This window comes from Balaenoptera ricei, chromosome 19 (genome assembly GCF_028023285.1).
Source record: "Balaenoptera ricei isolate mBalRic1 chromosome 19, mBalRic1.hap2, whole genome shotgun sequence".
NCBI classification, from domain to species: domain Eukaryota; kingdom Metazoa; phylum Chordata; class Mammalia; order Artiodactyla; family Balaenopteridae; genus Balaenoptera; species Balaenoptera ricei.
In genome coordinates, this window is record NC_082657.1 from 13,076,174 (window position 1) to 13,102,637 (window position 26,464).

Below are 26,464 nucleotides of genomic sequence, written 5' to 3' on the forward strand. Positions count from 1 at the left end.
ACTTTCTCCTGAGATAAATTTTTGTAATTTATATTTGCCTAGAACAATATCTATTTTATCTAGGATTTCAGATTCATTGGTATAACTTTATACATATTCTTATGAATCCTATGGATCTGAAGTTATATTTCTTTTGGCTTTCCTGATATTTATTTGTTCCTTCTCTTATTTTTCTGGATGAAATTTGCCAAAAATTTAAAGTTTTATTGGTCTTTAAAAAACTCCCAGCTTTTTGTTCTATTGATGATCTCTTTTACTTATTTGTTTTGAGGGGGGGTATTTTATTTCATTAATTTCTGCCTTAATTGTTGACTCATTTTTTTCCATTTTAGTATTTATTTTGTTATTATGTATACCCCAGGTTTTGATTTGTAGTGCTTTCATTGTCATTCAGTTCAAAAAAAAAAGTGTAATTTCAATTCCCCTTAACCCCCAAATTATTTAGAAATGTGGTTTTTAATATCTAGGTATATGGATTTTTCCTTGATTATCTTTTGTAGTTGATTTCTAATTTTATTTAATGAATGTATTTCAAATGACGTAAATTCTTAGGAATTTGTTGAGATTTCCTTTATGACCTAGTATGCGGCATTTTTTGGTTTTGTTTTGGAAGTGTGCTGTTTTTAAAGGACGTACATTCTAGTTGTTGGGATAAGAGGTCTGACTATACAAGTTTATTAATGATCTAATTCTTAACTATTATATCCTTACCTTTTTTTTTTCCTGTTTGATCTATTGGCTGCTGGAAGGTGTAATAAAGTCTCCCATTATGAGTGAGGATATGTTCATTTCTCCTTTTAGCTGTATCAGTTTTTGCTTTATATATTTTGAAGTTATGTTGTTAGATGCATAAGGGCTTATGATATTAATATGACATCAGTGAAGTATTCCTTTTATCAATATGAAATATCCTTTGTTGTCCTTCCTAATGATTTTTGCTTTTAATGTGTCTTTTTTCTTAACATTTCCTTGGTACTTCTGTTCTCTTTCATTCATTCTTCTTTTTTTTTCTTTTTCTGTGGGTTGATTTTACCATACTGCTTCATTTCTGACACACTATAGCAATAGTTTGTGTAAAGCTATCCTCTTATATTATTTTTTCTCCATATCCCCATTCCCACTTTCATTTCTTCCTCCACCTCAAAGACACACTTTCTGATTTACGTTTAATTTATGGTTCTTGGATATGTCTGTATTTCTAAAACATGTATAGTGCTTTCTATATGTATATGTTTTTAATTTACAAAAATTATACTAAGTAAATTTCTATTTTTACATTTTTTGCTCAATATTGTTTTAAGAGCAGTCCACGTTGTTTGTATATCTAGTTAATTGTGTCTGTTTGCTGCATAGCACTCCAATTTATTAGTTCACCATCCTTAATTATTCACCTACTAATGAAGAAGACCTACATTGCCTTGAATTCTTTGCTACTACAAACAATACTTCAATCAACAATCTTGTACTTATATCCTTTGGGACTTGTGTGAGAGTTTCTCTGGATTATATACCAAAATTGGGATTGCTGGATCATAGGATATACATACTGAATTATGCTAACCAAAGGTGCATGATAGTTCCAAATTCTGTATGTCTTTACTAATACTAGTTCCTCTCTGACCTTTTAATTTTGACCACTCTGATGAATTTAAAATATGTTGTAATTTTCTAACTGATTTTGAGGGAGGTTGAGCGTCTCTTCAGACTTGTTAGCTAGTTAGATTCCTTTTATGTTAATTTTGCCCCCTTTTTCTTTTTTTTTTGGCCACGCCACATGGTATGTGGGATCTTCCCCAACCAGGGATCGAACCCGTGCCCCCTGCATTGGGAGCATGGAGTCTTAACCACTGGACTGCCAGGGAAGTCCCTCCATTTTTATATTAGGATTCCTACTCTTAAATATTTGCAGGATTTTATTGTATATTCTGGATATTAATCATATTTTTTTTGAAGCTGAAAATGTCTTCTCCCGGTTTGTCACTTATTAACTTTTTCAATCATGTCTTTGGAAGAAATCTTTAATCTTAATATAGTCAAATTCATCTCGTTATATAGTTTATATTTTCTTGGTTTAAACATCTTTATTCACTCCAAAGTCATAAAAATATTCTACATTTTTCTACTAGCTGTTCTGGGTTGAACTGTTTCTCTTAAAAACAGATATGTTGAAATCCTAACGCCCCCCCATACTCCAGAATGTGCTCTTATTTGGAAGCAGAGTAGTTGCAGATGTAATTAGTTAAATTAAGATGAGGTCATACTGGCATAGGCTGGGCCCCTAATCCAATATGACTGATGTCCTTACAAGAAGACAGTCACTTGAAGACAAACACAGAGAAGGAGAATGCCATGTGATGAGGAAGGCTGAGATTGGAGTTATGCAGTGCAGCTGCAAGCTGAGGAACTCCAAAGATTACCAGCAAACCACCGAAAGCTAAGAAGAGGCAAGGAAGGATTCATGGCCCCACTGACGCCTTGATTTTGGACTGGTAGCCTCCAGAACTGTGAGACAATACGTTTCTGTTGTGTTAAGCCACGCAGTTTGTGGTACCTTGTTCTGGCAGCCCTATGAAATGAATATTCTAGCTTTATAGATTCATCTTTCGTATTTAGGTCTCTAATCCATTTATTTGACCTTCGTATTATGGTGAGAGGTAGGGAACCAACTTTTCTTTTCTCCTTATAAGGCACCAGTTTTCCCAATACCATCCTTTAACAATCCATCTATTCCCTTCTGATTAGGATGCTTATTCTGAAATATCTCAAGGTTTTTTATGTACACGTCTCTTTCTTTCCTCTCTGTTCTGTTGCTTTGATCAGTTTGTCTGCTTATGTGCCATTCCACTTTCGTCTTCTTTATTTTTTACTCTGGCTTTTGGGTATATCTTATCTGATACAGAAAATTTCTCTTTTTTGGAGCCACTCTTATCTATTTGTGAGTCTTGATTCTTCCACATGCAATTTTGAATCCATTTATTGTGTTTCTAAAAAAAATCTTTCTGGAATTTGGGCTTGCATTGAATTTATAGCTTGATTTAGGTAGAAGAAACATCTTAATAACATTAAATTGTTACATTCATGAACATGGTTCATCTCCCCATTTGCTAGATTTCTTTTGTTTCCTTTAATAACATTAAATTCCTTTTTTTTTTGGCCATGCCACGTGGTTATGGGATCTTAGTTCCCCAACCAGGGATCGAACCCTGGCCCTTGGCAGTGAAAGTGCGGAGTCTTAACCACTGGACCGCCAGGGAATTCCCTAAACTTTTTTCTTCATAAACATCTTGTGGATTGACAGGTGAATTCCTAGATTACTTTTAAACTTTTGTTACTATTCTGAATGGAATCTTATTTTTTGTTAGAGTTTCTAGTTATTTACTATTATGTAGAGGAATGTTATTCAATTTTCCAGTTTGATATTGTATTTGGCCAGTTTGCTGACTTACAGTTTTAATGGTTTCGAGTTTCTGTATGGAATACCAAATCACATCCAAATAATGACAATTTTGTCATCCTCCCTCCCATTCCTTATATACATATTTATAATGTCTTATTGCAATGGCCAGGACCCCTAGGAGTGAACAGTAGTAGTGATTGTGTTCTTCCTGATCTTAAAGGGAATGAGCTTAAGTTTCGATCTTTTTTTTTTTTTTAATTTAATTAATTAATTTATTTTAGGCTGCGTTGGGTCTTTGTTGCTGCGCACGGGCTTTTCTCTAGTTGCGGTGAGCGGGGGCTACTCTTCCTTGCGGTGCACGGGCTTCTCATTGTGGTGGCTTCTCTTGTTGCAGAGCACGGGCTCTAGGCGCACGGGCTTCAATAGTTGTGGCATGCGGGCTTAATAGTTGTGGCGCATGGGCTCAGTAGTCGTGGCTCGCAGGCTCTAGAACGCAGGCTCAGTAGTTGTGGCGCACGGGCTTAGTTGCTCCACGGCATGTGGGATCTTCCTGTACCAGGGCTCAAACCTGTGTCCCCTGCATTGGCAGGCAGATTCTTAACCACTGTACCACCAGGGAAGCCCAAGATTTTGTCTTAATTGTGTGGTGTGTGGTAGATTTTTAGTAGATAGTCCTTAACAAATTATGGAAGTTCCTTTCTATCCCTAGTTTTCTGAGAGCTTTTATCATAAATAGATGTTGAACTTTATTAAATGTTTTTTTCAATCGATGGAGGTGACCATATGACTTTCCTCTATTCTATAATGTAGTGCATTACATTGTTAACTTTCTGATGTTTATTAAAACCTACTCAATTATGTTTTATTTTTATTTTTCATACATTATTGTATTTGCTTATCTAATATTTTATTTAGGAATGCATTTACACTTAGAAAGTAAAATGGGCCTCTAATATTCTTTTCCTAAATTGTCCCTATTCAGTTTAGGAATCAAGGATATACCAGCTTCATAAAATGAATTTCTCTTCTTTTTCTCCCTGTAATAATTTGTATATAGCAGGTGTTACTTGTTCCTTGAAAGCTTGGTAGAATTCCCCTGTTAAACCTTGGTAGAATTCCCCTGTTAAACCTTCTGGGGCTTCTTTTAACTAAAATTTCAGGTTCTTTAATTGTTGTTGGTCTTTTCAAAGTTTACTGTTTCTTGTTTCAGTATTGGCATTTTCTGTTCTTGTGGAAATTTGTCCATTTTGTCAGTTTTCAAGTGTATTGGTTTATGTAGTTCAAAAATTTATTTTATCATTTAAGAATATCTGTAGTTTCCCCCCTTTTTAGTTATGCATTTTGTTTTTTATTTGCATGTTTCTTTTTTTCTATCAGTCTTACCTGAAGCATTTCTATCTTATTAGAATTTCAAGTTGCCAAGTTTCGGTTTTTGTTGATCTTCTCTATTTTTCTACTTTGTCAATTTCTGCCTTTAAATTTTTTTCTTCTTGGTTTTTTTTTTTGGATTTTTCTCTGTTGTTTCATATTTAAGTTCCTAAAATGAGGCTTCCTTCATTTGTTTTCAATCTTTTGATAAGAAATATTCAAAGCAATAGATTACCCTTGAATCATTGCTTTGGTAGTGCTTTTGTTGCCATTCAGTTATAAGGATTTATTTCTTTTATGTTTTATTTTTTAACTCAATAGTTATTCATATTATGTTATTTAAGTTTCCAGGCTTCTGTATTTTTGTTTTTTAGAGCCATCTACACTAGGATGGATAACTATGGTATAATAAAGAGAGTCCAGAATGCAATGCCTCAGAAGACATTTATTTATTTCACAGAACATCCCAGAGTAGGTAGGTGGCCCCGCCCCAAGAGGTCATCAGGTCCCACCTTTCTTATTGCCCTGCTTTGAGCATCATCCTGACTCACATGGCTGAAGCCGTCTTAGGGTCACCAAATCTGTGTTCCCCTCTGCGAGAAGACAGAATGAAGAAGTATGGAACAATTAGCTTCATTTTAAGGACATGACACAGAAGTTGCCCACTTTACTTCTGCTTATATCCCACTGGCCAAAAATTAGTCATATGGCTACAGGAGACAGAGTACTAAAAACAGAAAGTGAACCAGTTACGTTAACAGAGAGAATTTAATAAAAGGAATTGGTTGAGTTAGTGAAATAGATGTTGAGATGACAAAATGGGGATATTGTATTAACCAGAGATAATAGATGCAGAAATCAGCTTTCACCCCCCCCCCCCCCAGGACTGGGGCAACAAAGGGAATAGGTTTCTAGTTGTTTACTATTATGTAAACATAATAGAGTTATTAAAATCATGATAGGGTTATTAGAATCTAGAAGGTTGAAGGAATACTCCGGTAGAGCTGGAACCCAGGCCTCTGACAAGGGGACGGCTGGTCTTTGTATGTCAGAAAGAGAAAAATGAGACTGAGAGTATGGAAAAGACAGGAGTCAGCTGCTGCCATCAGGGGGAAGAACCACTGCTGGGGTGATGCTAACAGGAAAGGGAAGCAAAACAGGAAGAAGCACGAACTTTCTCCTTCCAGCCTTTTGTCTTTCTTTCTTGTGCTTCCTCTCAGCAGAACCAAGTAGGGAGCTAGTGGCCTCAGAGCCACAAAGCAGAGTGCCAAAGGGTGGGTTTGGGTTAAGAAACAATGGACTAGTCACCAACACAGTTCACCCACCCTTTTGACCACTCAGCATCCATACATATCTTTCTACACATATTTGAACTTCCATTTAAGAACCATAAAACATCATGTTTCACCTAATCTTGAACAAAGATGCTCTCATCTGCTCTCCAAACAGGGGAGATACAGAATTCCTCCAGTCATAGTATCCATTCCTGTTTTGCTTTTTTCTATTATTCTCCTTACGGCATTCATTTGGATTGAGTCTCCTCCCAACATTTCCATTTTCCCCTCTATGCTATGTTGGAAGTTTTACACTTACTTTCTGTTCTTTTAGTGTTTACTCTAAAAATATCATCATGTGTATTCAACAAAATCCTCTCCATTTATGTTTTTCAAGATTTTAGTTCTTTTTTAAACACCTAAATTTGACATTGTTACTGTACTTTTGATAGAGTTTTGATATTTTTGATATGTTTACTTTTTTTGTTTATTTTTTGTTTTCTTATCATTCCTTCTTGTATTTCAGACCTTCATTCTAGGATTAGTTTTATTCTTCCTGAAGTATATCTCTTAGAAGTTCTTTTGAAGAGGGTGTCTTGGGAATCAATTCCTAGTTTTTGGTTTGTCTAAACAATAATTTTATTTTTGTTCTTGAAAGACATTCTGCTGGACAAACAATTCTAGTGTGACAGTTATTTTTTTTTTTTTTAATTTTTATTTATTTATTTATTTATTTATTTTTTAAATTTATGGCTGTGTTGGGTCTTCGTTTCTGTGCGAGGGCTTTCTCTAGTTGTGGCAAGTGGGGGCCACTTTTCATCGCTGTGTGCGGGCCTCTCACTATCGCGGCCTCTCTCGCTGCGGAGCACAGGCTCCAGACGCACAGGCCCAGTAGTTGTGGCTCACGGGCCCAGCTGCTCCGCGGCATGTGGGATCTTCCCAGACCAGGGCTCGAACCCGTGTCCCCTGCATTAGCAGGCAGACTCTCAACCGCTGCGCCACCAGGGAAGCCTGACAGTTATTTTATTTTAGCACTTTGAGGATCTCATTCCACTATCTTCTGGCTTCCATTATTGCTGTTGAAAAATAAAAAGTAATGCTTTGGCTTTTCTAATTATTTTCTCTTTAGTGTGCTAAAGTTTACTATATATCTAGCGTGGATGTTTTATAAAATATGTTCTGCCTGGGATTCATTGGGTTTCCTGAATTTGAGGAAGAATCTTTCATCAATTCTGAAAAATTCCCAGATATGATCTCCTCATATATGCTTCTCTCCCTTCTAGTATCTTTTTTTTTTTTTTTAAACCATGAATTAGGGGCTTCGCTGGTTGGCACCGTTGTTAAGACTCTGCGCTCCCAATGCAGGGGGCCTGGATTCGATCCCTGGTCAGGGAACTAGATCCCACATGCATGCCGCAACTAAGAGTTCACATGCCACAACTAAGGAGCCAGTGAGCTGCAACTTAGGAGCCGGCGAGCCGCAACTAAGACCCAGTGCAACCAAATAAATAAATAAATAAATATTTAAAACCATGAATTAGATGTACGTTGGACCTTCCCACTCTGTTCCATATTTCTTAACCCATTGTTTATAATGTCCATCCTTTTTTCTCCCTGTGCTATGCTCTGTGTAATTTCTTTCTTTTCTTTTTTTTTTTTTTTTGGCTGTAATGGGTCTTCATTGCTGCGTGAGGGCTTTCTCTAGTTGCAGCGAGCAGGGGCTACTCTTCGTTGCGGTGCGTGGGCTTCTCATTGCGGTGGCTTTTCTTGTTGCGGAGCACGGGCTCTAGGTCTGTGGGCTTCAGTAGCTGTGGCACGCGGGCTCAGTAGTTGTGGCGCATGGGCTTAGTTGCTCCGTGGCATGTGGGATCTTCCCGGACCAGGGCTCGAACCCATGTCCCCTGCATTGGCAGGCAGATTCTTAACCACTGCACCACCAGGGAAGTCCCTGTGTAATTTCTTCAAGTACATATGTGTTCTAGTTTCTTCTCCTTTCAGCTGTGATATAATCTGTTTAATATGTCCACTGGGTTTAAAATTTTTCATATATGTAATTTCTAGTTTTTCTTGTTCAAATCTTCCTTGCCAATCTTGCTTCATACTCTGTTTTTCCTTCAGTATTTTTTAAATGCCGTCTTCAATCTCTTTAAACATTTATTTATTTTATATTCAGTACCTTATAATTTCAATATTTATACCAACTCTGAATATGGTTCTGAGGTTTATTGCTTCTGCTTGTGTGGTTTGTGGAACTCATGTTCCTTGGGATTTTATCTGTGGAAATTCTTTAAAGCCTGGGTTTAAAATGCATTTCCCTGGGTAGAGTTAGTGTTTGCTTATGCCGTATACCTGTGGGAATAGCCAATTTGGGACCACTCTAAAATTTTATCTGGAGGTCTTTCAGGTTACACAGATAGTACAAATTTAGGCTTTAAACCCACAGGAATATGGACTTACTGTTAGGAATTCTCAGGGGAAATCTTTTTCTCTTGATTTACTCATCATAAAGGCAGAGACAAACATATATTCCCACCATCTTTTTCAGATGGAGAGCTTTTGAAAAAAGTACCAACTGAAGGTTTGCCCTCAGGTTCTAGAATTTTTTATATAGGTCTCTGATCTTTCCTCTCACTCTGCTTAAGTCCCAGGATTTTTCTCCTGTGAAAATGGTTCATTAACACCCAGGCTTTATGCAGTTAACCCCAGGAAAAGTGCTGAGTCTAGAGCTCTCTTTACTTCTCTGGATTCATGTTTCTTGGTTTTGGTCTGCAAGGATATACTTAAGGCACACTGTCTCTCCTTCAAGAATGGCCCAACCAAGAGGAAGTGTATGGACCCCGAGGCCTCCCCTGCTCTCCTTGAATCAGAGAGCTAGTTTACATACAATTAACTGTACCTATTCATTTTTAAATTAATTATATCCTGTCCCTAGCTTTCATGGACAGCAAACTCAATTACTCATTAATTTGATAGTTCTCTTATTCAGAGAACACTGAAGGACTGTTAATATCCTAAAACTAAGGAATGTCTCTTATGGGCTGAATTGTGTCTTCCCCCACCCCTCCCCCCAAACTCATATGTTGAAGCCCTAATCCTCAGTACCTCAAAATGACTGTATTTGGAGATAGGGCCTCTAAAGAGGTTAAGTGGACAACAAAAAAATGGTAATTATGTGAGGTGATAGAGATGCTAACGAACCTAATTGTGGTAATCATTTCATACTATATGCATGTATCGAATCATTACATCATACACCTTAAACTTATACAATTGTTATATGTCAATAAAGCTAGGAAAAATAAAAATAGATGCAATGTGGCATCCTGCTTGGGATCCTGGAAAAGAAAAAGAACATTGGTGGAAAAACTAGGGAAATCCAGATAAAGTCTGAAGTTTCACTTAAAAAACATAAAAATAAAGTAGGATAAGTGCTACTAAAAATTTCTAAAATACAATGAGAGGACACACCAGGAGAAACTAATCAGGACACAAAGATTTCAAAGCAGAATAAAAATCTGGATGTAATTTTTTCAGTGAAAAACCCAAGGTACCTGCCTCTAGAAACAGGCAATTATTCTAAAGGTTAACTGACTTGTTTTATTGTTGCTGTTGTTATCATTATTATCATTTATCATTTTTGTCTCTCCCTTGCTATACACACCCACACACACCCACACACATGTGCACACACACACACACACACACACACACAAACACTAAGCTTCATGATAAAGGGGTCAAGTCTGTATTATTCACTTCCTTAACCCCAGTATCTAGAACAATGCCTGGCATATGGTAAAACAATGCCTGCCTTGAAAAATATATATGGTGAGTGAATGAATGAGCCATAGAATTGGAAATACCATAATTTAGTCAATCACTTCCCTGCTAACAGACGTTCAGATAGTCTCCAATTCAGATTGGTTTTGTTGTGATTGCCTTCTAGTGCTGTTATATACAACATATCTTTAGCTACTGAAGCATATCCTTAGCTACTAATCCCTTCGTTCCTGTAGTATGGATTCCTCAAGGTAAAACTTCTGTCACAGCTTTATGCCCCCTTTTTAAAAAATTTTAACAGGAAATACCTTTCCTAAAAGGTTGTGATGATTTACTGTCACGCCAGCAGTGTATAAAACTTTCTTATTTCTTTCCCCACTCTAGATGATGTCAGTTGTTTTAATATTTTCCAATTTGTTGAATGAATAATTGTATTTCATTTCAAATTAAATTTAAAAATCTTAAAACACTGAAAAAAAAAAAAGAGGTTAAGTGGAAATGAGGCCATTAGGGTGGGTCCTAATCTAATCGTGGCTGGTGTCCTTATAAGAAGAGGAAAATTGAACACACAAAGAGACACCAGAGGGAGTTCCCTGGTGGTCCAGTGGCTAAGACTCTGTGCTCCCAATGCAGGGGGCCTGGGTTCGATCCCTGGTCAGGGAACTAGATCCCACATGTTGCAACTAAGAGTTTGCATGCCACAACTAAAGACCCCACATGCCGCAACTAAAGATTCTGCATGCAGCAACTAAAAGATCCCACGTGCCACCACTAAGATCAGGCTCAGCCAAATAAATAAATAAAATATTTAACAAAACAAAACAAAAAAACCAAAGAGACACCAGGGATGTGTGTGCACAGGGGAAAGAAGGCAGTCATCTGCAAGCCAAGGAGAGAGGCCTCAGAAGAAGCCAAAACTGCCCACACCTTGATCTTGGGCATCTAGTCTCCAGAACTGTGAGAAATAATTTCTGTTGTTGTTTAAGCCACCCAGTCTGTGGTACTTTGTTATGGCAGCCCCAGCAGACTAATACTGTCTCCGATGCTATAATTTCAGACACCATCTTAGTAGCGTAGAAGGAGGAACTATGATTTGACACCGGGGCCTTTCCAAAGCTGTTCCCCATCACACCCATTGCACAACCTGGTTTGGCAGACAGACTTAACAAGCCCAGGCCTAGGATGTGTCTCACTCATGTATCATGTTTCTTTTTTCAGGGTCCTGCTGCTCAGGAATGAATCTGAGGACAGGCAACATCTTGGTGGCGCTCCAGACTTTCCAGCTGACTTGGTGTAGAGGACCTGTGGGAGGTGCTGAGGAGGACTGAGGGAGAGGTGAGAACAGCAGGAGGTAGGGAGGGGGAAGAGGGACAGAAGCACTCTCTCAGGCCCGAAACCAGATTCTCTGAATAGGTGTGGGTGAGGAAGGCATTTTATGAGGTCTAGAAACACAGGGGGAAACGCAGGAAGGGAATGATGTCCGGTGAGTTTAGGACTAAGTGATTCAGAGGTGGCGCAAGCATCCCAGCCCTCTTTTGCCTCTCTTGATTAACTCGGGAGGCTCATTCAATCATAAATAATTGCATCTATTCACCTTTATTAATTCCCTCCCCTAGACTTCATGTATGACAAATTCATTCTCTCACTGGAAAAATATTTCCTGAGCACAATCAATGTATTGGGCATATAGCAGCCAAGGAGACAGTCTCTGCCTTCACACAGCTCCAAATCTGGGAGAGCAAGCTCTCACAAGAGTGAGTGTTTCACAAAATGGCTTAAAGACTTAAACATGAGACATGACACCATAAAACTCCCAGAAGAGAGCATAGGCAAAACATTCTCTGACATAAAGATAATGTCCATCAACAGATGAATGGATAAAGAAGATGTGGTACATATATACAATGGAATATTACTCAGCCATAAAAAAGAACGGAATAATGGCATCTGTAGCAGCCTGGATGCAATGCAACTAGAGATCATCATACTAAGTGAAGTAAGTCAGAAAGAGAAAGACAAATACCATATGACATCACTTCTATGTGGAATCTAAAATATGGCACAAATGAACCCATCTATTGATCCAGAACAGAAGCAGACTCATAGACATAGAGAACAGACTTGTGGTTGCCAAGGGGGATGGGGGGAGGGAGAGGGATGGACTGGGAGTTTGGGGTTGGTAGGTGCAAACTATTACCTTTAAAATGGTTAAACAACAAGGTCCTACTGTATAGCACAGGGAACTCGATTCACTATCCTGTGATAAACCATAATGGAAAAGAATATAAAAAAGAATGTAAGGGCTTCCCTGGTGGCACAGTGGTTGAGAATCTGCCTGCCAATGCAGGGAACACGGGTTCGAGCCCTGGTCTGGGAAGATCCCACATGCCGCGGAGCAACTAGGCCCGTGAGCCACAGCTACCGAGCCTGCGCATCTGAAGCCCGTGCTCTGCAACAAGAGAGGCCGCGATAGTGAGAGGCCCGTGCACCGTGATGAAGAGTGGCCCCCGCTTGCCGCAACTGGAGAAAGCCCTCGCACAGAAACGAAGACCCAACACAGCCAAAAATAATTAATTAATTAATTAATTAAAAATACTACTGTAAAAAAAAAAAAGAATGTATATAAGTGTAAAGCTGAGTCACATTGCTGTACAGCAGAGATTGGCCCAACATTGTAAATCAACTATACTTCAATAAAAAGAAAATTGAAGAAAAAAACATTAAATACATCCACAGTATCATTAAAAAAAAAAAGAGTGAGTGTTTCAGAAGGGGCAGTAGGGGTGCTGCGGGAGCCCAGGCACAGAAAGAACCAACTAGACCTGAAGGCCTCAGTGAGGAAGCTGAGACCTGGAAGATGAGGGGGGGTGGGAAGGGTGAGAGTTGCAGGTTCAAGAGAACTGGGTTGTGAAAGCCCTAAAGTAATTAAAGTATCAATTCATGACACTGAGGAAGCCCCATGTGGCTGGACTGTGGAGTGACGGGGATGGTGGCCCAGGCTGAGGCAGCAAGCAGAAGCCTGCTGGGAAGAGCGATCTGGGAAAGGGAAAGGGTAAGGATTTTAGACTCTCCCTGAAGGCCAATGGGAAACCACAGAAGGATTAAGCAGGGAAGTGACTACTAGATCATGAATGGATTGTAGAGCAAGATTTGGAAGCTTGCTGTTGTAGTAGTACAGGAGAGAGATGATGGTGGCTTGGAGGAGGGTAGCTTCTGTGGGGACCGAGAGAAGTGACAAAGTTTGAACCTCTGGCACGTGGTAACAGACCTGATATGGAGTGAGGGAGCAGGAGGAGGTTAGTGTGACTCTCGGATTTCTAGGGAGACAGAAGAGCTAGGAGAGAAGAGAGAGGAGAGAAGAGGTCTAGCTGTTACTCTAGGAGGTCTGTTAAGGGGAAGAAGGATCTTTTTTTTTAAGAGTATGGAGAAGGAATAATACTATCTGGACACAGCCTTGGGATGCCAAGGGATGGCAGGTTGTATTACTGTCCACAGTGTTTGCTGTCTCTCCTGAAATATACCCACTTGATATCAAGCTTGGCCATATGACTCGCTTTAGCCAGTGAAATGTGAACACAGTGATGTACATCTCTTCCAAGCTGAAGCTTCAAGAGCCAGCTCACGGCTGTCCATGTCTCTTTTCCCTCTGCCAGGAGGGTGGCAGTGTTTCAGAGGCTGCCCCATCAGCCCAGGTTAACGAAGGAAGAAGTGGAGCAGAGCCCAGCCCACCCATGTTGGACGTGGCACAAGAGTGAGTCTCTACATTTATGTGAGTCACTGGGATTTGAGTTCATTTGTTTCCGCAGCATATCCTGATGACTTCTCTCCTCCTCCAGACCTTGAGGTGTTTGGCAAGTGGGGGGGATGAAGAGCCTTCAGTTAGGATTGTGGGATTATCTTTGGAGAATGGTCCTGTTTTAGTTAAGGTAAGAGTTGGAGGGAACATTGAGGGAAAGGTTTACAGGGGTTGCAGTGGAAGAGTTTGGGAAGGATGGAGTGAGGCAGGAGTGGGTAGAGCAGAAGACAACACAGAGAATGATGGAGATGAGAGAACCTGAGATGACGAGACAAGCTTGTGTTTGGGGGGATTACCAAGGGAATCAAAAGAGAGGAAACATGATGAATTTGGCCATGACACCCCTTGGAGGGCAGTGGGCTCTCAAGTTCAGAACCACATATTGCTTCAAAAGGTAGCCTCCTAGTCCCATCCACTCCCTCTCACCTCACTCTCTTAATGTTTCTTGTCATTCTCATCACAATCAGCTCACTTCTGAGTTGTTGGTATCCTTCTGATAGAATGTGACTTCCATGCTGTAAGAGTCTGGCCTGAGTTGTTTATCACTGTACCCTGAATTCCAAGCACAGGGGCCCAGCTACCTGTGAGATGAATGAATGAATGAATAAAACTTATGGATCCATCCTGTTTGTCATGGTCTCTCCCATCAGTAAGAAGGGTGGTTCTCAGCAGTCTGTAAACCTAGGTTTGACTCTTGGCTCATATTTTTCTGTCTTAGTCATTGTGGGCAGATTACCTAACCTCTCTGACCTTGGTTTCCTTAGCTTTAAAATGGGATACTCATAGTTATCTAAGTCATAGGGCTCTTCTCAGAATTAAATGAGATGATTTATCTCATTTAAAGGACTCAGCGTGTTGAACAACTATCCAATTCTTTGGTACTTGTTCTGTCCTAATTTTAGAAAGGCATCTATGCTGATGCCCAGTGCAGACAAATATCCCAGTCCTCTGTACTAGAACTCCACACAGTTTTCCCAATCTCTTTGCTCCTCAACAGAGGAAAAGAGATTTGTCCAGAGACCCACAGGGTATACTGAAGACCCAGCCAGGGCTTTCCCCACTACGCCTTAGAAGGAAGTGGCTCTCTCAACTAGTGAGGAATGTGACTCAAATAAATATCCAGGAAAGAAAAAAAGAGGGAGAGAGGGAAAGAAAGAAAGAAAGGAAAGAGAGAGAGAGAGAGAGAGAGAGAGAGAGGGAAGGAGGGAGGGAGGGAGGGAGAGAGAGAGAGAGAAAGAAAGGAAGAAAGAAAAAGGAAGGAAGGAAGGAAGAAAGGAAGAAAGAAAGAAGGAAGGAAACAAAGAGAGAAAGAGAAAGAAAGAGGAGAGAAAGAAAGGAAAGAGAAAGAAAGAAAAGAAAGGAAGAAAGAAAGAAAGAAAGAGGAAAGAGAAAGAAAGAAAAGAAAGGAAGAAAGGAAGGAAGGAAGAAAGAAAGAAAGAAAGAAAGAAAGAAAGAAAAAAAAGGAAGATCCAGCAGGCAAGGGAGTGGATTCGTTTCCTATAGCTCCTGTAACAAATTACCACAAACTTAGTGGCTTACAAGAACACAAAGTTACTATCTTACAATTCTGGAGGTTAGAAGTCTAAAATCACTCTCACTGGGCTAAAATCAAAGTGTCATAGGGCTGCATTCCTTATGGAGGCTTGAGGGGAGAACCCATTTCCTTGCCTTTTCCAGCTTCTAGAGACCACCAGCATTCCTTGGCTCGTGGCCCCTTCCTTCATCTTCAGAGCCAGCGTGACATCACTCCGAACTCTGCTTCCATCCTCACATCTTCTCTGACTCTCCTGCCTCCCTCTTTCACTTATAAGGACCCTTGTGATTACATTGGGTCTACCTGGATAATCTGGAATCCTCTCCCCATCTCAAAATCCTTAGCTTAATCATATTTGCAGCGTCTCCCTTTTGCCATGTAAGATAACATATGGACCGGTTCCAGGCATTAGGACATGGACATCTTTGGAGGGTCATTTTTCTGCCTACTACAGAGGGCAAGTTGGAAATGTGCTCTCAGGCCTCAGAGCACTCTTTGTCCCTCTCTGGCCTCTCCAGCTGTTGCTGATCTCGTTTCTTTCCCCCCTTTTCCCATTTTTCCCCCCCTGTCCTCACAGCTTACTTTAAAACAGATATCATCAGCTAGAGGCATGTGCTCCAAATTGCCTAATCCTTAAGAATGGTGGTCCAAGTTAAGGTCCCCTCTGATTATGTCCACTAGAAAGAGCTTGATCAGAGTCTCCAGGTGGAGCCTCTAGAATAGCACAGTCCAAGAGAAATAGAATGTGAGCCACAAATGCGAGTCACATATATCATGTCAAATTTCCAGGAATCCTGTTTAAAAAAAAAAGGTTAAAAAGAAATAGATGGAATTAATTTTAATAACACATATATATTTTTTTTAATTAATTAATTAATTTATTTTTGGCTGTGTTGGGTCTTCGTTGCTGTGTGTGGGCTTTCTCTAGTTGCAATGAGCGGGGGCTACTCTTCGTTGCGGTGCGTGGGCTTCTCATTGTCGTGGCTTCTCTTGTTGCGGAGCACGGGCTCTAGGCACGCAGGTTTCAGTAGTTGTGGCACGTGGGCTCAGTAGTTGTGGCTTGCAGGCTCTAGAGCTCAGGCTCAGTAGTTGTGGCGCCCGGGCTTAGTTGCTCCACGGCATGTGGGATCTTCCCAGGCCAGGGCTCGAACCCGTGTCCCTTGCATTGGCAGGCAGATTCTTAACCACTGCGCCACCAGGGAAGCCCACACATATTGTATTTAATACAATGTATTGGACATATGATTTTAGCATGCATTTAATAGAAAAATTATTAATGAGATATTTTATATTGTCTTTGAAGTCTGGTGTGTATTTTATACTTCAGGACATCTCAATTCAGACTAGCCACATTCCAAGTGCTTAATATTGATAATATTATACTGGACGGTGCAGGCCTAGAACCTAAACTCTGCAAGAGCCCCAGGGCCTAGAACAGTCCCTGGAGCAGTGGGCACTCAGATTTGTGGAATGCAGGAATTAATGGACTGCTCTGTTCAGGTTTAGGCTGTTTTTCAAAAGCCCTGGGCCACTGACTCAAAGAAGGAAGCCTGGTACTTCCCTGGTGGCACAGTGGTTCGGAATCCGCCTGCCAGTGCAGGGGACATGGGTTCGAGCCCTGGTCCAGGAAGATCCCACATGCCGTGGAGCAACTAAGCCCGTGTGCCACAACTACTGAGCCTGCCCTCTAGAGCCTGCGAGCCACAATTACTGAGCCTCCGAGCCACAACTACCGAAGCCCGCTTGCCCTAGAGCCCACACACTGCAACCACTGAAGCCCGCATGCCTAGAGCCGGTGCTCTGCAGCAAGAGAAGCCACCGCAGTGAGAAGCCCGCACACCGCAACAAAGAGTAACCCCCTCTCCATGCAACTAGAGAAAGCCCACGTGCAGCAACGAAGACCCAACTGCAGCCAAAAAAAAAAAAAAGGAAGCCTAACTGGGGGGGGAGTCGGGGGAGGGGGGAATCCTGTGCATCTAATTTGCATAATCCCTCCCAGGTGTGCCTGCTCTCCAGGCAACTTCCCTCTAGTGATTTCCACTGGGTCAGCTCTTACCCAGGCAACCCTTTTTTTATTTATTTTTTGGCTGTGCCATGCAGTTTACAGGATCTCAATGCACCATTGAGCTGTGCTTAGTCCTGCCTGGAAGGTAAAGGACAGAAAGGGACTCTCTATGGAGCCAATTCCCAGGAGACCTCCAGGGGTGGGTGGGTGAAGAAGAAAGCCCCCAAGCCAGCCCTTTGTGATCTGGTTCTGGTCCCTACTCATCTCCTGCCTTATCACATTGTTCTGGACTGAATCATGCCCTCCCGCCTCAAATCTGTACATTGAAGCCCTGACCCCCAAGGGTGACTGAGTTTGGAGATAGGGTTTTTAGGGAGGTAATTAAGGTTAAATGAGGTTATAAGACTGGGGCCCTAATCCAATAGGACTGGTGTCCTTATTGGAAGAGGAAGAGACATCAAAGGCATGTGCACAAAGAGAAAAGGCCACGTGAGGACACAGTGACAAGGTGGCTGTCTGCAAGCCAAGGAGAGAGGCCTCAAGAGAAACCAACCCTTCTGGCACCTTGATACTGGACTCCCAACCTCCAGAACTGTGAGAAAATAAATTTCTGTTGTTAAGCCACCCAGTCTGTGCTATTCTGTTACAGCAGCCCCAGCAAACTGACACCTACCTCATCTCTCACCAGTCTTTCAATGCTGCCCTTCAACTCCACTCCATTAGTTCTGGCGTAAGCCAGTGGTCCTTCTTTTGGAGACAAACTTTTTCTCCCCCTGGGTGATACATAAGAAGTAGCAGAGCTAGCCACTCAGCTGGGTGCATTTTGGGGAGACAGAACTGCCCCAGAACAAGTAAAGGAGACAAGTAGGAGTGCCTGCTATATGTCAGATCACTGTGAGTCACTGAACACGTCACTCCGTTTAGTCCTTAAAACAAAACACTATGAAGTGGGTACCACTGACCGCGTTTCAAAGAAAATAACTCCAACAGTGAATATTTACACTCTGTCTAAAGTGTCAAGCACTGTGCTCTGGGCCTAACATGCATCACCTCATTTAATCCTCACTGTGACGGAGGAGGGGGGAACCATCATTACCACCACTATTCTATAGGAAAGGCAGGCAGGCCCTGGGCAGTTCAGTCACTTGCCCAAGTGCACGGAACGGGCAACTGCCAAGCAGAGCAGTCTGACTTCAGAGTGCTCACTCCTGCCCCCTGCACTCCGCCTTCTGTCTGCGAGTTACGGGAGAGTCAGGCAACCATTGCCCAAGTCAACCATTGCCCAAGTCAAGCTTGCCCAAGGTTAAATAACGATCATCTGCATTGGGCTGCATGGGAACTCGGTTTTATCAAAAGTGCTGTTATATTCACTCACAGGTGCTACCAATGTGGATTCTGAAGACCAAAACCCACAGTTACTGGCTAAAAGGAGGATCAGTGTAGGGGAAAGATGGTCATGCAAATAGTTATAATCCAGCTCACTGGAGGAAGATATTGAATCCAGTGGGATCCTATAAACAGCTCAGTGTTTGCCTTGGAAGTCCTTTTTCACGGGGGAATTTATGCTGGAGAAAAACCAAACAAGACTGGTCATAAATCATTTAATTTAAAAAAGAAGAGTATTGCAGTAGAAACAGAAAAAAAGCAAAATCTCTCTCTTAACCACATAACCACATAAGGATCTTAATAGCCTTTGAATTTAAGAACAAGCTTTGTAAATTATTACTGAATTTTTTTTTTATCATCTTTATACGACTTTATAACCGACTCTTTTATGACTTTATAAACCGTCTCTAATTTTTAAAGCAACCATTGCTTTTCATTTATGGATTTCATCTAAAAATATTTCAAGCCTTAAAAAAAATTCAAGTATAAATATCTTTAACAGGACAAAAAAACTAACAAGTTTCATTAGCAGTGGGAGTGTTCTTATGTTTTTTCTCCTTGGGTGTTAAAAACTTGAGAACAGTAACTACTGTGGAATTCAAAAAACTCATTTGCTTTGAGATTGCCTTTGGCCTTCAAATCCAGCTAACACTTTATGAATTGAAAACTAACTTCCATTCTTAAAGCGGAAGCACATATTCTGATCTTCTGTTTTCCTCTGAAAAAGGAATTTATGTGCTTTTCAACAGATGAGGCAATAGTATATTCAAAGCATAGCGACTTGAGAACACGATTTGCTTTAGGAAACTCAAAAATTTCTGTATTTCTGGAACATAAAGTTCAGGAAAGGAGATGAGACTGGGTTGAAGATAACCTTGAAGAGCCTTTTATGCTGCATTAAAAAGTTGGGGGACTTCCCTGGTGGCGCAGTGGTTAAGAATCCACCTGCCAATGCAGGGGACACGGGTTCGAGCCCTGGTCCGGGAAGATCCCACATGCTGCAGAGCAACTAAGCCCGTGCACCACAACTACTGAGCCTGCACTCTAGATCCCTCATGCCACAACTACTGAAGCCCGCGTGCCATAACTACTGAAGCCCGCGCCTAGAGCCCGTGCTGTGCAACAAGAGAAGCCTGTGCACGGCAACGAAGAGTAGCCCCCGCTCTCCACAACTAGAGAAAGCCCGCGCACAGCAACGGAGACCCAGTGCAGCCAAAAATAATAAATAAGTAAATAATTAAATTTAAAAATAAAGTTGAAATTTCACCCTGATTGGCTGGCAGGCAGTGAAAAGGAAAAACGCTGTTTCCTCCTCTAGTCACCACTCAGCTCTCAGTACCAGTCACCAAACGTGTGGAGGTTTTTCCCACACCAAGAAATTCTCCAATTCTCTGGGGACACCAACTGCATGTCTTAGAATTCACTTCAATTCTGACACCACCTACCTGGAGTTAGCTTGAGATCCCACCCAGGTTAAGGGCTCAGTCCCACAAGCCTAACCCCCAACTCAGATACCTATTGCAAGCAGTGGGTCTTCAAGTTACCTGCAACCTCTGTCCCACTTGGCTACACATCGGGGGTTCCCATCACCCCCTCCTCGGGTTCGATAATTTGCTAGAACAGCTCACAGAACTCGGGAAAACAGTTTACTTACTCGTACTGTAAAAAGGATGCAACTCTGGAATGGCTGAATGGAAGAGATGCACAGGGCAAAGTATGGGACCCGGAGGCAGAGCAGCGCCCATACCCTCTGCAGGCGCGGTGCCACCCTCCCAGCACCTCCACGTGTTCACCCAACCCGAAAGCTCTCGGAGCCGCTTAGAGTTTCTTATGGAGGCTTCGTTACGTAGGCATAATTGGTTAAATCCTTGGCCTTTGGTGATCAACGTCCAACCTCTCTCCCCTCCCTGGAGGTGAGGAGGGTGGGAGGCTGAGTTCCAACCCTCTAATCACAGCATTGGTTCCCTGGCAACCAGCCCTCATCCTTGGCTTTCCAACAGCCACCTCATTACCATAAACTCGGGTGTGGTTGAAAGGGGCTTGTGAAGAATAAGACACTCTCTTCACTTTGATCGCCCTGATCACTTAGGAAATCCAAGGGTTTTAGGGACTGTGTGTCAGGAAAGGGGACAGAGACCAAATATATCTTTCTTAATATAAATCACAATATCACAGGCAGCTATTGAAAAAATTTTGGCAAGAGTCTGAAGTGATCGGTTATACCTATTTATAAAGTTTCTCTTGACGGCACCCCTGAGGGTGGGTTGCAGAGGACCAGGAAGATCACGTGTAGTCAGCGTCGATTGTGAAGTTATTGTCTCTGAGCTCCCAGCCCGCCCTCCTGTGTTCTGCTTTGTGATGCTGAGCTGGGAAACCACATTTCTGCTTTACCAGGTGGTTCTGTTTTAGACCCTGGCAATGGGGTTTACTAGGAGATTGCAGAAGTAGGGTGATTAACTCATCCTGGTTTTCCCAGGACTTCTCCAGTTTTAGCACTGAAAGTTCTGCTTCCTGGGAAACTTTTCCCAGGGTGCTTGGTCACCTTATGCAGAAGGGACTGACTTGCCTGCTGTTCTTGTGAGTGTTACCCAGCAACACTTCTTCACTCTGACGGTGGTGGCAGTGGCGGCGGCAGCAACAGCACTGTCTTCCTGTAGCAGCTGCTGAATCCACTTTGTAGTTTTCTAACTCTTGCAAAAGCAGTTTCATCAGAAACATCAGCGCCAGCTGGCTAGTGCCCCTTCTTTTGCATCCGTGTTCCCCCGGCTCTAGGTGTGATCCCTGCTTCCTGCAGTTGCTACTTCTCTGCTGTCTTAGAGCTGTAGTTCTCAGAGTGTGGCCCCCAGACCAGCAGCATCAGTATCAGCTGGGAACTTGTGAGAATTGCAAAACTCCAGGCCCCATCCCAGACCCATCAGAGACTCTGGTAGTTGTCCTCAACAGTCTGCCTTTTAACAAGTCCCCCAGGTGATTTGGCTCAGGTTTAAGAACAGCTAGCTGCCTTAGAGTTCATTTTTTTTTACCCTTTCAGTTATCTAGATAACAACTTTATACCAAATTGGCAGTTCCTTATATTATAGTCCATATGTTAAATTCTCTCTCTTAAAGTAACTGGTGTGGAGTCTCTCTCCTTACTGGACCCTGACTGACTGATCGGAGCCTGCTGCAGTAATACAAGTTAAAGATGAAGACTGTCCAAACTAGAGTAGTGGGAGTGGGCTGGAGAAGAGGGACACACAAAAGATATTTAAAAGGTCTTGATTACTATTTGAGCAGAGGGAGGAGTCTGGGACAGCTCCCACTTTCCTGGCCTGGGTCGCAGATGGACTGTGGTGCCCGTTCACACAATACAGGCAGTGCGGGAAGAGGGATGGGGTGATGGTGGTGGAGATGATTGATTTGCTTTTGGATTTGATCAGGTTCCAATAGAGATACTCAGGTGCAGACATCCCATCGGCAGATGGCTATAGGGTCTTGGTGTGTGTCTTTTTTTTTTTTTTAAAATTATAATTTATTTATTTATTTATTTTTGGCTGTGTTGGGTCTTCGTTTCTGTGTGAGGGCTTTCTCTAGTTGCGGCAAGTGGGGGCCACTCTTCATCGCGGTGTGCGGGCCTCTCACTATCGTGGCCTCTCTTGTCGCGGAGCACAGGCTCCAGACGCGCAGGCTCAGTAGTTGTGGCTCACGGCCCTAGTTGCTCCGCGGCACGTGGGATCTTCCCAGACCAGGGCTCGAACCCATGTCCCCTGCATTAGCAGGCAGATTCTCAACCACTGCGCCACCAGGGAAGCCCTTGGTGTGTGTCTTTGCGTTAGAATCCATGGGGTTGTGGGGACAAAGGGTAAATTTGCTAGATATTGCCAAATTCTCCTCCATGGAGGCTTAACTTTTTTGCGTTCCACTAGCAAGGTGTGAGAACGCCTGTGTTCCCATGGCATTGCCAACAGAGTATTGTCAAACGCTTGGAGTTTTGCTAATCTGATAAGTGAGAAAAAGAATCTGTGTGGTTTTTAAAAATTATGAGTGGGGTTGAGCATATTTTTGTATATGTAGAGGACATTGGCATTTCTTTTTATGTGAACTTCTTCTTCATGTATCTTGCCCACTTTCAACAGGTTTCTTGGTCTTTTTTGCCTCAATTTTTAGTTGCTCTTTATATTTTAGGGATACTAACCCTTTGTCTGTGATATAAGTTGTAAATTTTTTTTCCTTCATTTTGTCATCTGTAGTTTTTAGTTTGCGCCTGGTGGATTTATGTTTTGAACCTGCAAAAGGTTTTCATTTTTGCTTGGTCATTTGACAAAATTCTCTTTCATTGCTTCTGGATTTTGATGAACAGTTTGGCAAATTTACCCCATTCCCACACTCTCAGGTCATTAGGAGACTCACCAGTGTTTTATTATTTATGAGGTTGTATTTTTCCACTTAGTTCTTTGATATACTTCGAATTTAATCTGGTATCCAGTGTGAGGAACAGACTCAAGCTTTTCTTTTTGCTTATCTAGTTGCTCTAACACCACTAAATTAAAAACTTCCCTAAAGTTCCTTCCTAAATTAAAAAGTATTATATGATCATATTAATTTCCGTAAGCAATTGCTTCTATTTCTGGATTGATCTGTTTACTTATTGATGCACCAATAACACATTGTTTTATATGGTTTTTAATATCTGTTTTCTCCTCCTCCTTCTTATTTTTCAGTCCCCCCCCCCATATTTGCCTGTTTTACTTTCCAATGAACCTCATAATCAAGTTGTCTAGCTCTAGGAAAGAACCCCAATGACATTTTTATTAGGCTTGTGATACATTTACAAATGAACTCAGGGGCAATGACCTCTTTATAATGTTGGCAGTCATTTTTGTTTCCATCCTTGGAATCCGGGCGCCATCTGGTGACCACTGTTCACAACAGCAATTATTTTCTCTAAAAAAGCTGCTCAAAGCAATAAACACTTGTCACCTCACACACACTTTCTGTGAGTCAGGTTTTGGAGGGTGGCTTATCTGGATGTTCCTGGCTCGAAGCCCTGGCTCATCCTCACTGCCAGGGCCTCACTCATCAGAAGGCTTGAATGGAGCTGGGGGAATTCCCTCCCAAGGCGGCTCAGTTCCACATCTGGAAGACCAGGCTGGCTTGGTCATGTCCCTCTGCATTTCCTTGTCTTTCATGACCTTGACACTTTTAAGGAGTATTTATCGGCTCTTTTATTAAATGTCCCTAAATTTGGGTTTGTCTGATGTTTTTCATGGTTGAAATGAAGTTATACATTTTTGCCAGGAATACCACACAGATGATGCTGTGTCTTTCTCAGTGCATCATGTCAGACATGTCAGCATGTCTTGTTATGGGCGATGTTGACCTTGGTCACTAGGTTAAGGCACAGTCTGCTGCACTTCTCCACTGTAAAGTTACTGTCTTTCCCTTTGCAATTAATAAGTATCTTGGGGGAGATACTTCATGACTATACAAGTCTTGATTCTCCTCAAACTTGCACCTGCTAATTTTAGCATGTGTTGGTGGATCTGGTCTGCGACAGTTGTTACTGGGGCATTTGTCTAATAGTGATTTTTCATGTCCCTTTCTCCTTCTACGTCTATTAGTTGGAATTCTATTGAAAGAAAGAGCTGTTCCTTCTCCCCGTTGCTTATTTGATTATTTACTTAGATCAACATGGACTCATGGATATCTGTTTTATTCTATGGGTTAAAACCTCATATTGAGAGTCTTTTAAATTTTTGACAACTGGCTGGATATGAAATGGTATGCTATTATGGTTTTAATTAGAATCTTTCTGAATACTGAATTCTAATGAGGTTGGGCATCTTTGGCTGTTTCCATTTGTGGCCTCTAGGAAATGCTTATAGCAGCTATTTTTTTTTACACTTCTTATTATTAAAAAAATTTTTGGGGGGGCCATGCTGTGTGGCTTGTGGGATCTTAGTTCCGCGACCAAGGATTGAACCCAGGCCCTCGGCAGTGAGAGCATGGAGTCCTAACCACTGGACTGCCAGGGAATTCTGTACACTTTTATAAAGTTAAAAAATTTTTTTATTGAAGTGTAGTTGATTTACAATGTTTCAGGTATAAAGCAAAGTACAGAATATATATATATACATATATATGTATATATATATATTCTTTTTCAGATTCTTTTCCATTATAGGTTATTACAAGGTATTAAATATAGTTCCCTGAGCTATACAGGTCCTTATTGTTTATCTGTTTTATATATAGTAATGTGTATCTTTTAATCCCAAATTCCTAATTTATCCACCCCGCCTTTCTCCTTTGGTAACCATAAGTTTGTTTTCTATGTCAGTGAGTCTATTTCTGTTTTGTAAATAAGTTCATTTGTATCATTTTTTAGATTCTACATATAAGTGATATCATATGATATTTGTCTTTCTCTGTCTGACTTACTTCACTTAGTATGACAATCTCTAGGTCCATTCATGTTGCTGCAAATGCAATTAGTTCATTCTTTTTTATGGCTGAATAATATTCCATTGTATATATGTACCACATCTTTATCCAGTCATCTGTTGATGGACATTTGGGTTTCTTCCGTGTCTTGGCTATTGTAAATAGTGCTTCTAGCAGCTATTTTTTATTCTTCTCTTGTCTTTCAGGTCAGGATGTCAGGCTCACAGTACAGATATTAGTCTATGTCTTGGGAAGTAGGCCTGAAATACGCTAGGGTTGTCTATATGTTAAATGCAACTTCTAGGATTTATAGTCCATCCATATGCGGATGAATCCTGTTGCAGTTTGACACTGAAATGCAGTTTGAAGTGCAAGACACATGTGGAAGGGAGAGGGAGGCATGAGGGTTGTGTGAATGGAGAATTTGAACTGTGATGCAGGTACAACATTGACCTTGGTTGACCCCACAAGGGGCTCTGGAGTATAGATAGCCCATTAGAGTTGTTCCCTATTTGGCACTAATTCCTGGACCTTATATTTTTTCCCCTTTCACTTTCACTCTCCCATGAGGACTTACACTCTCCCATGAGGACTTAGTGGAGTGTTCCAGAGGTTACATGTATGGTGGTGTCATTACTCTGCCAGCTAATGGAATGTGTGCATAGTTTTTTTTTTGGTGTGTGTATTATCTTCAGTAACAGCTTTATTGAGATATAATTCACATACCATACAATTTGCCTATTTAAAGTACACTATCCAAAAAAAAAAGTATACCATCCAGTGGTTATTAGTATGTCCTCAAAGGTATGCAACTATCAGCACAATCAATTTTTAGAAACTTTTCACTTCCCCCCAAAGAAATCCCACACTCATTAGCAGTTACTCCCTGTTCCCCCGACCCCTAGTCCCTGGCAGTTACTAACCTGCTTTCTTCTCTATAGATTTGCTTATTCTGAACATTTCACATAAAATGGAAACATTCAATATGTGGTCTTTTGTGACTGACTTCTTTCACTTAGCATAATATTTTCAAGGTTCATCCACATTGTAGTCTGTATCAATACTTCATTCTTTTTTGTTTTTTAATTTATTATTTATTTTATTTTATTTATTTTTGGCTGCGTTGGGTCTTTGTTGCTGCGCGGGCCTTCTATAGTTGTGGTGAGTGGGGGCTACTCTTCGTTGCGGGGCGCAGGCTTCTTATTGCAGTGGTTTCTCTTGTTGTGGAGCACCGGCTCTAGGTGTGCAGGCTTCAGTAGTTGTGGCATGCAGGCTCAGTAGTTGTGGCTTGTGGGCTCTAGAGCGCAGGTCAGTAGTTGTGGCGCACAGGCTTAGTTGCTCCGCGGCATGTAAGATCTTCCCAGACCAGGGCTTGAACCCGTGTCCCCTGCATTGGCAGGTGGATTCTTAACCACTGCGCCACCAGGGAAGCCCCTTCATTCTTTTTTATTGCCAGATAATATTCCATTGTATGGACAGACCACATTATATTTATCTATTC

General features: G+C 41.4%; 1 long non-coding RNA gene across 1 annotated transcript in view; it reads left to right on the forward strand.

Annotated features, from left to right (window-relative positions):
* Positions 1–26,464, forward strand: part of LOC132352895 (uncharacterized) — a 114,296-nt gene that overhangs the window by 3,329 nt on the left and 84,503 nt on the right. Inside the window, exons 2-3 of the long non-coding RNA XR_009498901.1 lie at positions 11,038–11,154; positions 13,473–13,570. This is a non-coding gene — a long non-coding RNA (uncharacterized LOC132352895). The remainder of the gene's footprint in view (positions 1–11,037; positions 11,155–13,472; positions 13,571–26,464) is intronic.